Below are 8,606 nucleotides of genomic sequence, written 5' to 3' on the forward strand. Positions count from 1 at the left end.
CACAAAGTGTGGTCCCCGGCAACAGCATGGCCTGGCCATTTGGTAGAAAATCATGGTCTCCCAACCACGGGCATGTAACCCCCCTAGAATCATCCTTCTTTCCAAACTGTCTTAGTGATACACCGGTGATTGCTAGTGAGTGTGCAGGCCCAATGAGACACTGCATGACACCAAATGAGATTTGGAAACTAACCCCAAGAGTCCTACATTAAAGTTCACCTTGAATGACCTAGAAATGGCTGTTTTGTACCATCAGCGGTGCCGTTGGGAATAATACCCTTCCATCAGCCCGGGTCCCCTCACATCGCTATGAGAAAGGCTGGATGTGTGGAGAGCATCAAGGTTGGAAGAAAGAAGCTATGCCGAAAATTTTAGAAAAGACCCAGAAATGAATCCTTAATCAAGTTGGTGGTCAGTTATTGCTAAAGGTATACACAATATTACAAACTTAAAGGGCCTTGCTTAAGAATTTGGAGAATTTGTGCTTTTAGTTGAAGGAACTATAGAGACATAAGATGGCTTCACCAAAAAAAAAAAAAAAAGGGAAAAGAAAAGTGAAGAAGAAATGCATGCTCTAGGGTCCCACCCAGACCTCCAAATCAGAGATTAGGGGGTGAGCCTGGCCATCAGTGTTTAAAAGCCCCCCAGGGCATTCTGCAGCACAATCAAGTGTGACAACCCCAGTCTGCACCAGCCCTTCCCAGATGTGGGAAACACACCTGCCGGTGGGAGTGTGAGGACAGTGAGGAGGGAAACATGGAGTGGCCACGGTGGAACTGTGAGGAAGAGGAGTGAGACGTCAGGGCTGCTCCAGGGGAGAGGTGGCCCCTGACTGACATGAACCCTGGGAGGGCAAGGCCCCCAGCTGGAGAAACTCCACAGGATGGAAGTCTGGCAGTTTCTGTGACAACTGGGACTCCTCGGACAGCTCTGAGGCTGCAGAGGATTGGAGAGCAGAGGTAGACTTACGGAGGAGATCACTAACAATGCTTGTTCCCAGGCCCCTCCCTGCTTCTCCCAGGTGGGGCCTAGGGAGCTGCCATCTGAACAGGCCCCTGGCCATTCCACCACACCATAACATTTGGGAACCTCAGGCAGGGAAGGCTTTGCACCAGCCAGACCCAATGTGACTGTGACTCTCCTCCTCCTTGGTTCTGTGACCTGGTGTAAATTCTGTCCCCTGTTTGACCCTTGGATTTCTCTTGTATAAAAAGTGGTCACAATGAAAAAATGAGAGTGGTTTCCAGAATGAGAAGTGGCTCAGTACATTTAAAGCAAGAAAGCCAGCTGGGAGGTGGAGGCGTAGAATGCTTCCCTCAGGGCACGGAATATTGTCCCTAGAGTAAAGGGGAATCATGGGAGGGGTTAGCCCTGGAGAGACATGATCAGATTTTCGTTTTCCAACACTGCAGTGATGAGAAGGGCCTGAGATCCGGAGGAGGCCTGTGCCCGGTGGGTCCAAACGCCTGCCCACTCCAGACAGCTGTGGGACTTTGGGCAACTGATGTAACCTGCCAGTGCCTCCGTTTCCTCATCTGTTAAAGGAAGATAAGAGGGTTGTTTATAAGCATTAAATGAGAGAACTCATGTAAAGCGCCCGGCTGGAGTAAGTGCTCAACCCAAAATAGCCATTCTTGTTAATCGGTCAGATTAATCTTAATGAATGAGTGCAACAGTTTGTGAAGACCAAAAGGGATGACGTCCCTGAAGGCCCTTTGTACGTGTCTTAGGAACAGTGTGACCCTGCGGGTGTATTATAACAGGACCCCTGGCCCTCCCTGAATGCCCGGAGCCAGGTAGGCGCCGGCTGGGCACTGACAGCCCGAATTGGACTCCCACCCCCTCCTCCCGATGCCCTGGCCCGGACCCACCCACATGACCCTGCTTCCTGTTTGTGATGCCAACTCCAGAGGGAGGAAATCAGTGCCCCCGCCCTGGAGCTTGAGGGCAGGAATGTGGATGTGTTGACGTCAAAGTGTGTCCTAGTTCAGGGAAGTTGGGATGGGAAGGGCTTCCTGCAGCACTGCATTTGATCCCAGGCCTGAGCTAGGCAGCGGAAGCCGGTCCTGAGGGAGTTTAGCTACCAGAACTTTCTGTGGTAGACACTGCTGAGGACAAGTCAGGGTCCTACCCCAACACAGCTGTGTGATCCTGGGCAAATCACCTCCCCTTCTAAGCCTCAGTTCCCTCATCTGCAGAGTGGGCATAGATGTGCATACCAGCATCATCCACTGACCAGATACAGATTCTGGGGCCCAGGCTGCCCTTTGCGAATACCCCCTGGCTGGTGGGACAGAGAGGGAGAGGAGGCACCGAAGCCAGCAGACGGGGGTGTGAAGCATTTCTGGAGGTGGCTACAAGGAGGTTTCCCAGCATTAGGCCTGTGACTCAGGCTGAAGCTTGGGCCCAGGCACTTCCTGGCCCAGTGACTCAGTTTCCCCAACTCTGCAGAGCCATCAAACCACACCTGCTTGTTGACCTTGAAGAGGACTTGAGGCATGGCTGGTATGTGTCCGTGGGGGGTCTTTGATACCATTCATCAAGCACTTACCATGCATTCAGGGCTTTACCTGCGTGTTTTCATTGGAGTTCCAGTTGAGCCCGAAATGGTAGGGGCTGTGATTAGTCCCATTTTACAGGAGGGTAAATTGAGGCTCGGGAAGCTGAAGGAACTTGCCCAAGGTCACAGAGCTAGAAAGTGGCAGAGCCAGGAAGAGAGCCAGAGCTGACCTTTCTGACATCAGCAACATGCTCCCCATTGGAGAGACCTCCTAACGTGGCAGACAGCGCTCTGGACCGCAGCAGGGCCATCATTTCAGAGCGTATGCCCAGGAATCTCTCCAGCCCACTCTGCCAGCCCGACTCTGGCCCCTGGGGCCTGAGGAGCTAACACAGACCATTGAAACCTGTGTGCAGATCCACCTTCCCTTCCCTGTTGATCATCTGTGCCCCCAGAGCGCCGGGCTGGAGTCAGACTTTCCTCTGCCCCACGCTTCCTGGAAAGCCATGATCTAGGCTCTCCGCTCCTGCACACCTCGGTTTCCCCAGCTGTGATGTTGGGTGAGGGCCTGTATGTCCATGGTGGCTGGAAAGATGTCCTGGGGATGGCTCAGAGCAAGGCCTTGGCACAGCATGGATACCCCGAAGGTGACTAACTGTCAGGGAACCCTCCTGGGAAGGGCACCAGGAGTAGTTTCCCGAGCCTTCTGTGGCCCTCCACTCTGTTTGTCCCCCCTTTCCTGCCCACCCTCACATTCCCTCTCTAGGACACTGCTCAGCCCCTCTTTGGGGCCGGAGAGGCCTGGGTTAGAATCCAGGCTGGGCCACTCACTAGCCGTGTGACCTTGACCATTCTCTCTGAGTCCCATCTCTCTGTATAAATACATAAGGATGGTGCCAGCCACATTTCAAGGTTGTTGAAGATTAAGACATCGTGTCTTGAGAGTACCTGGTAGAAAGTCTGATGTAGAATAATCGGCTCATAAATCATGGCCATTGTTATTGCTGTTGTTGGCATTTATTTACAAATGTGCAGATGACAGAGGGGCTCCCTGGGTGACTGTAGGGCCCTTTCCCCAGTGCCCAGTAGGTGGTGGCAGAGGTCCCTATTAACGCCTAAGTGAGCTCTCCTGCAATGAATGAAACCTTCACAGGCTGCTGGGAAACCAGATTTAGAAGTTGAGGTGTCCCTGAGTTTCCAGGCCTGTTAATCCCTCCTGAGCACTCCAACAACATGTGTGGGCCCAGGGGCAATGGGAATGGGGGAAGGGCAGTGGCTGCTGGCCAGTGGACACCTAGGGAAGGAGAGGACTGACCACTTCAAAGGAAAGCTTGGTGTCAATTCCTTTGGGTGTATACCCAGAAGTGGAGTTGCTGGGTCATATGGTCGTTCTATTTTTAATTTCTTGAGGAGCCTCCATACTGTTTTCCATAGTGGCTGCACCATTTTGCATTCTCACCATCAGAGTGCAAGGGTTGCAATTTCTCCATGTCCTTCTCAACACTTGTGGTCTTTGTTTTTTGACACTAGCCTAACAGAGGTAAGGTTCTGATTGCATCTCCCTGATAATTAGTGACGTTGAGCATTTTTCCATGTACGTGTTGACCCTTTGTATGTCTTCTTTGGAGAGATGCCTATGAAATGTCAAGTCTTTGGCCCATTTTTAAATCGGGTATTAGTTTTCTTGCTATTAAGTTGTAGGAGTTTCTTATATATTGTGGATGTATATCTCTTATCAGAGATATGGTTTGCAAATATTTTCTCCCATCCTGTAGGTTGCCTTTGCACTCTGTTAAATGATTCCTTTGCTGTGCATAAACTTTGAAGTTGATGTTTACTGCAGCATTATTCACAAAAGCCAAGATGTGGAAGCAACATAAATGTCAACTGATGGATGAATGGAAAAAGAAAATGTGGTATATACACACAATGGAGGGTTAGTTGGCCACAAAACAGAAGGAAATCTTGTAATATGTAACAACATGGATGAACTTTGAGGACACTGCTAAGTGAAATAAGCCAGACACAGATACACAGATGAACAAATACTGCCTGATTCCACTTTTATGAGGTACCTACAAGAGTCAAGCTCATAAAAGCAGAGAGTAGAATGGTGGGTGCCAGGGGCCTGGGGGCCGTGGGACGGGGGGAAAGAAGTTGCTATCGCTGAGTATGAAGTTTCAGTTTAGCAGGATGAGTAAGTTCTGGAGATCTGCTCCACAACGTGGTGCGTATGTTAACAGCACTGTATTGTACGTCTGGTAACTTGTTGAGAGGGTAGATCTCATATTAAGTGTTCTTACCACAATCAAATTAAATTTAAAAAAGAAAGAAAGCTCAAGTGAAAGCAGCCATGGGAATCTGAAAAATGGTTGTGGGGAGAAGCAGAGGAGGGGGCGGCTAGCCCCTCCTCCTGGCCACCTCCACGGGCCTCCACTGCCCTCCTCTCTTCTCCTTTTATCTCTTCTTCTTCCTCCCTCTTTCTCTTCCTTCCTTCCTTCCTTCCTTCCTTCCTTCCTCCCTTCCTCCTTCCTTCCTTCTTTCCTTCTTTCATTTCTTCTCTCAACATGTATGCACTGTGTACCTACTATGTGCCAGGTTCTATATCATGAGCTGGGAACACAGCAGAGAGCAAGACAAGGGCTGTGCCCTCTGGAACCTCCAAACTAATGGGGACAGATGATAAACAGATATATAGAAGAAATAAGAAAGATCCTTCCGGATCCTGGCAAGTGTCAGGAGAAAATAAAACAAAGTGGTAAGGGTGCCCAAGGAGAAGGGGTGAGGAAGGCAGGGGGGAGTTGGCCAGAGGGAAGGGTGCGCCAGGCAGAGGGAGCAGCTTGAGCAAAGGCCCCGAGGCGTGCAGCTGTGACATGCCAGTGGTGGCCAGCCTGGGAAGGGGGTCTGCAAGGTGCAAACTAAAAGGTTATCTGACTGCTGCAGCAACCATGACAGCCACTAACACGAGCTGAGCACTAACTAGGTGCCAGGCACTGTATTCCCCATTTCACAGTTGACGAAACTGTAGGAGAAGCCACAGCCAAAGCAGGGTCTTCAGGGTTCCTGGAAATCTCCGGGAACTGATGAGGAGAAGGTAGAGAGAATGGATCACAAAATTAACATTTATCTAGTATCTCCTACGTGCCGTGCACCCTGCTGGGTTATTTGATGTTATTTTTAAATACTTATCATCATCACTCAAGAGAACAGTGCCATTCTGAGATAATGAAAGTGAGGACCCAAGAGGGGAGGTGATTTGCCCAAGGTCACAGTCAGGGAGCGGCAGATCTTCCCCATCTGGCCCTTCTGGGTTCGCTATGCCCAGAAGCCTCAGACTATCTGAGAGCCGTCCTTCCTCAGGCCCTTTGAAATCTCTGGCTGCAGCAACTCAGGACCCCTTGAGGCCAACACCTGACTTACAGCATCTCCTGGAAAGGGCAGGAGCAGGTGAAGTACCTGGAGGTGGGAGCAGAGCAGTGAAGCACATCGAAGCTCTGACTCAGCCAGGCGCTATGGGAGTTTGAAAAACTGGGTGCAAACTCCCACCCATGCACAGCCACGGCCCTATACCATGCAGCAAGGACTCTCACTTGTGGTGGCGTGGCTGAGCTTCACTGTCCTTGAAGCAGGCGGGATTCTGCCCATGGCTCAGATGAAGAAACTGAGGCTTCCAGGGGGAAGTAACTTGTCCAGGATCACCCAGCCAGAGAATGACAGAGCTGGGTTAGGGGGCCAGATGGGGTGACCCAGACTTTGCTTAGTGTGCCAGGCGGGGCCTCTTTCTCGGGAGACAGGCTCCGGAGGGAGTAGAGGCTTGGGGTATAGGAACTGTGGGGCCAGGCTTGACAGTCTCCAGGTGCCCCCCCAGTTGGCCCAGCTCCTGGAGGACCGTGGCCAAATGCAATGTGCCCATGTCATGCTGTCCTTCAGAATCCTTCAGGGGCTCCCCAAAGGTACAGGATCAAGGTCCAGATCTTAACTTGGCTTTCTGGTTCCTTCCTCTGCTGACCCCTGAAGACCACGTTGGCCTCGTGCCTCGACTCCCGAACCCCGCGTCCTGCACTCCACCACCCTGGTGTCGTGACACCACAGAGAAGGGACAAAGAAAGAATTCCAGCAACCTCCTAACGCAGCCATAGATTATGTTCCCCTCGATTTTAAAGGCAGTGGAACTGGAAAGAAAGCCTGAACTTGACTTGATAGGCTCCCTGTCATTCACCAGGTCTGAAACTATTCTGTGGTTATTGCAGCGTTGAGCAAAAGGGCTGTGGATGGGAGTCGGGGTTTTCAGCAAGGACGACCGTGAGGAAGAAGCCTGCCGCGCTGGACTCGACTGTGAGGTAAAAGTGAGCTCATGCTCTAAATAAAGTTAAACCTTGGGTTCTAGCTCTGTCTGCTGAAAGGGCCTGCGATCAATGACACCCCAGGAGCAATGAGCCCACCTGGCACCCAGGTCTTGGTTTCTAAATATCATTCCCCAATAAAAGGAACCAGGGCAATGGGGAGACTTGGATGATTCAAGGCTGAAACAGGAAAAATGAAAGATGAGCCTGGAACATCAAGTTTTGGCAGAAAATATGGAAATGACCAAAGAATGGGGGAGGGGGAGAGAGAGAAAAAAAAAGAGAGAGAGAGAGATGGAAAGGAAGTGGTGGCTCTGAGTAGGGGGACAGAGCTGGAGAGGGAAAGATGTCGTTGGGTTCTAGATATAGCTGAAGGCAGGGTGAGGGGATGTCCTGAGAGTCAGACATGGGGATAAGAGAAAGAGCAGCGCCAAGGAATTTTCCAAGATTTGGATCCGAGCCCCTAGAAGGATGGAGGTGTCAACTTCTTTACAAACAGGAAACTAAGGCACACAGAGTCAAGTCAGCTGCCTGAGGTCACACAGCTGGTCCTTGGCCGAGCTGGAATCTGAACCCAGGCCTCTGGTTGTGGAATCTTTGAGCGCCCCAATCTGGTGTTGTGCTCAGCAAATGTTAAACTTTGACAGAAGAGTTTTTGAGGGAGGAAGGATAGAGAGAGACAGAGAGAGAGAGAGAGCATCTGTGTTGGGAATGTGACAGCTTCCCTGGTTGGGGTGGAAAGTGTAGCTTTGGAGCACACAGACTGGGACACCAGGAAGGCTGGTGTTCTGAGGCCCAGCTGCCCCTGTAGTTTCCTTTGGATGACATTGGCCACGCCAGCCTGTGCGAGCCAGCCTGTTTCCTGCATTGTCCCGGGGATGGGGACAGCACCTGCAGATGCCTGGCACAGGCACGCCCTTTTCCCCCTCCCGCTCAGGGTGCCGTCACCATGGAAAGGAACCAACAGGCCTCCGCAGTATTTGGGCAACTCAGGCTGGAAGGGCTCCTCCTTATGCTGGGGATGTGCCCAGGCCCAGGCCCATTGGGGTGTGGGCTGCAGGTGGGGCGTGGGGAATTCTGGGGCTGACACCCCAGAGGAGAGGAAAGCCAGAACCAGGGCTGCTCCTGAGTGCCCATGGGATGTGTGCCCAGCGTCCTTCATCTCAGGGCTTCCTCCTGCAACCCCGCCGAAGAGCAACTGCTAATCTCAATGGACAAATGGGGAAGCTGAGCTCAGAGAGGCAAGGTCACTTGGCCAAAGTGAAACAACCACAGAGTGATAGAAGCGGTTTAGATCCTGAAGCCTGTGTTCTTTCCCTCTGTCACAGGCCTGCGACTGACTGACCCCAGCGGGAGGGCAGTTCATCCCTGAAAACCAAAACGTTTTTTTATCAGTTTTGTCCCAAAACTCATCTGGCAAGTCCCATCCCTGCCACTTCGCTGTGAGGCCCCAGGCACGCGATTTCATGGTCCTAAGCTTCAGTGTTCTGTAAAATGTTCTGTAAAATGGGAGAGGGGCCAGGCCATGCTCATCGGCGGGCCTGAGGCCTGAGGGACTGTGTGTGGAGCCCAGCCGTCTGATTACCAAGCCCGCAGGGGATTCTGGTGCCGGCTCACGTTTGGGCACCAGTCTTGTAGTGACACCGACCGTGTTACTTTCCTGCTCTAGACCCTCTGAGGGCTCCCCATCACCTTCTGGAAAAATCCAAGAGCCGTAGCATGACCTGAACTGATAAGAAACTATTTACGGATAGTCTTTGTTA

Source organism: Rhinolophus ferrumequinum, chromosome 24 (genome assembly GCF_004115265.2).
Source record: "Rhinolophus ferrumequinum isolate MPI-CBG mRhiFer1 chromosome 24, mRhiFer1_v1.p, whole genome shotgun sequence".
Classification (NCBI taxonomy): Eukaryota; Metazoa; Chordata; class Mammalia; order Chiroptera; family Rhinolophidae; genus Rhinolophus; species Rhinolophus ferrumequinum.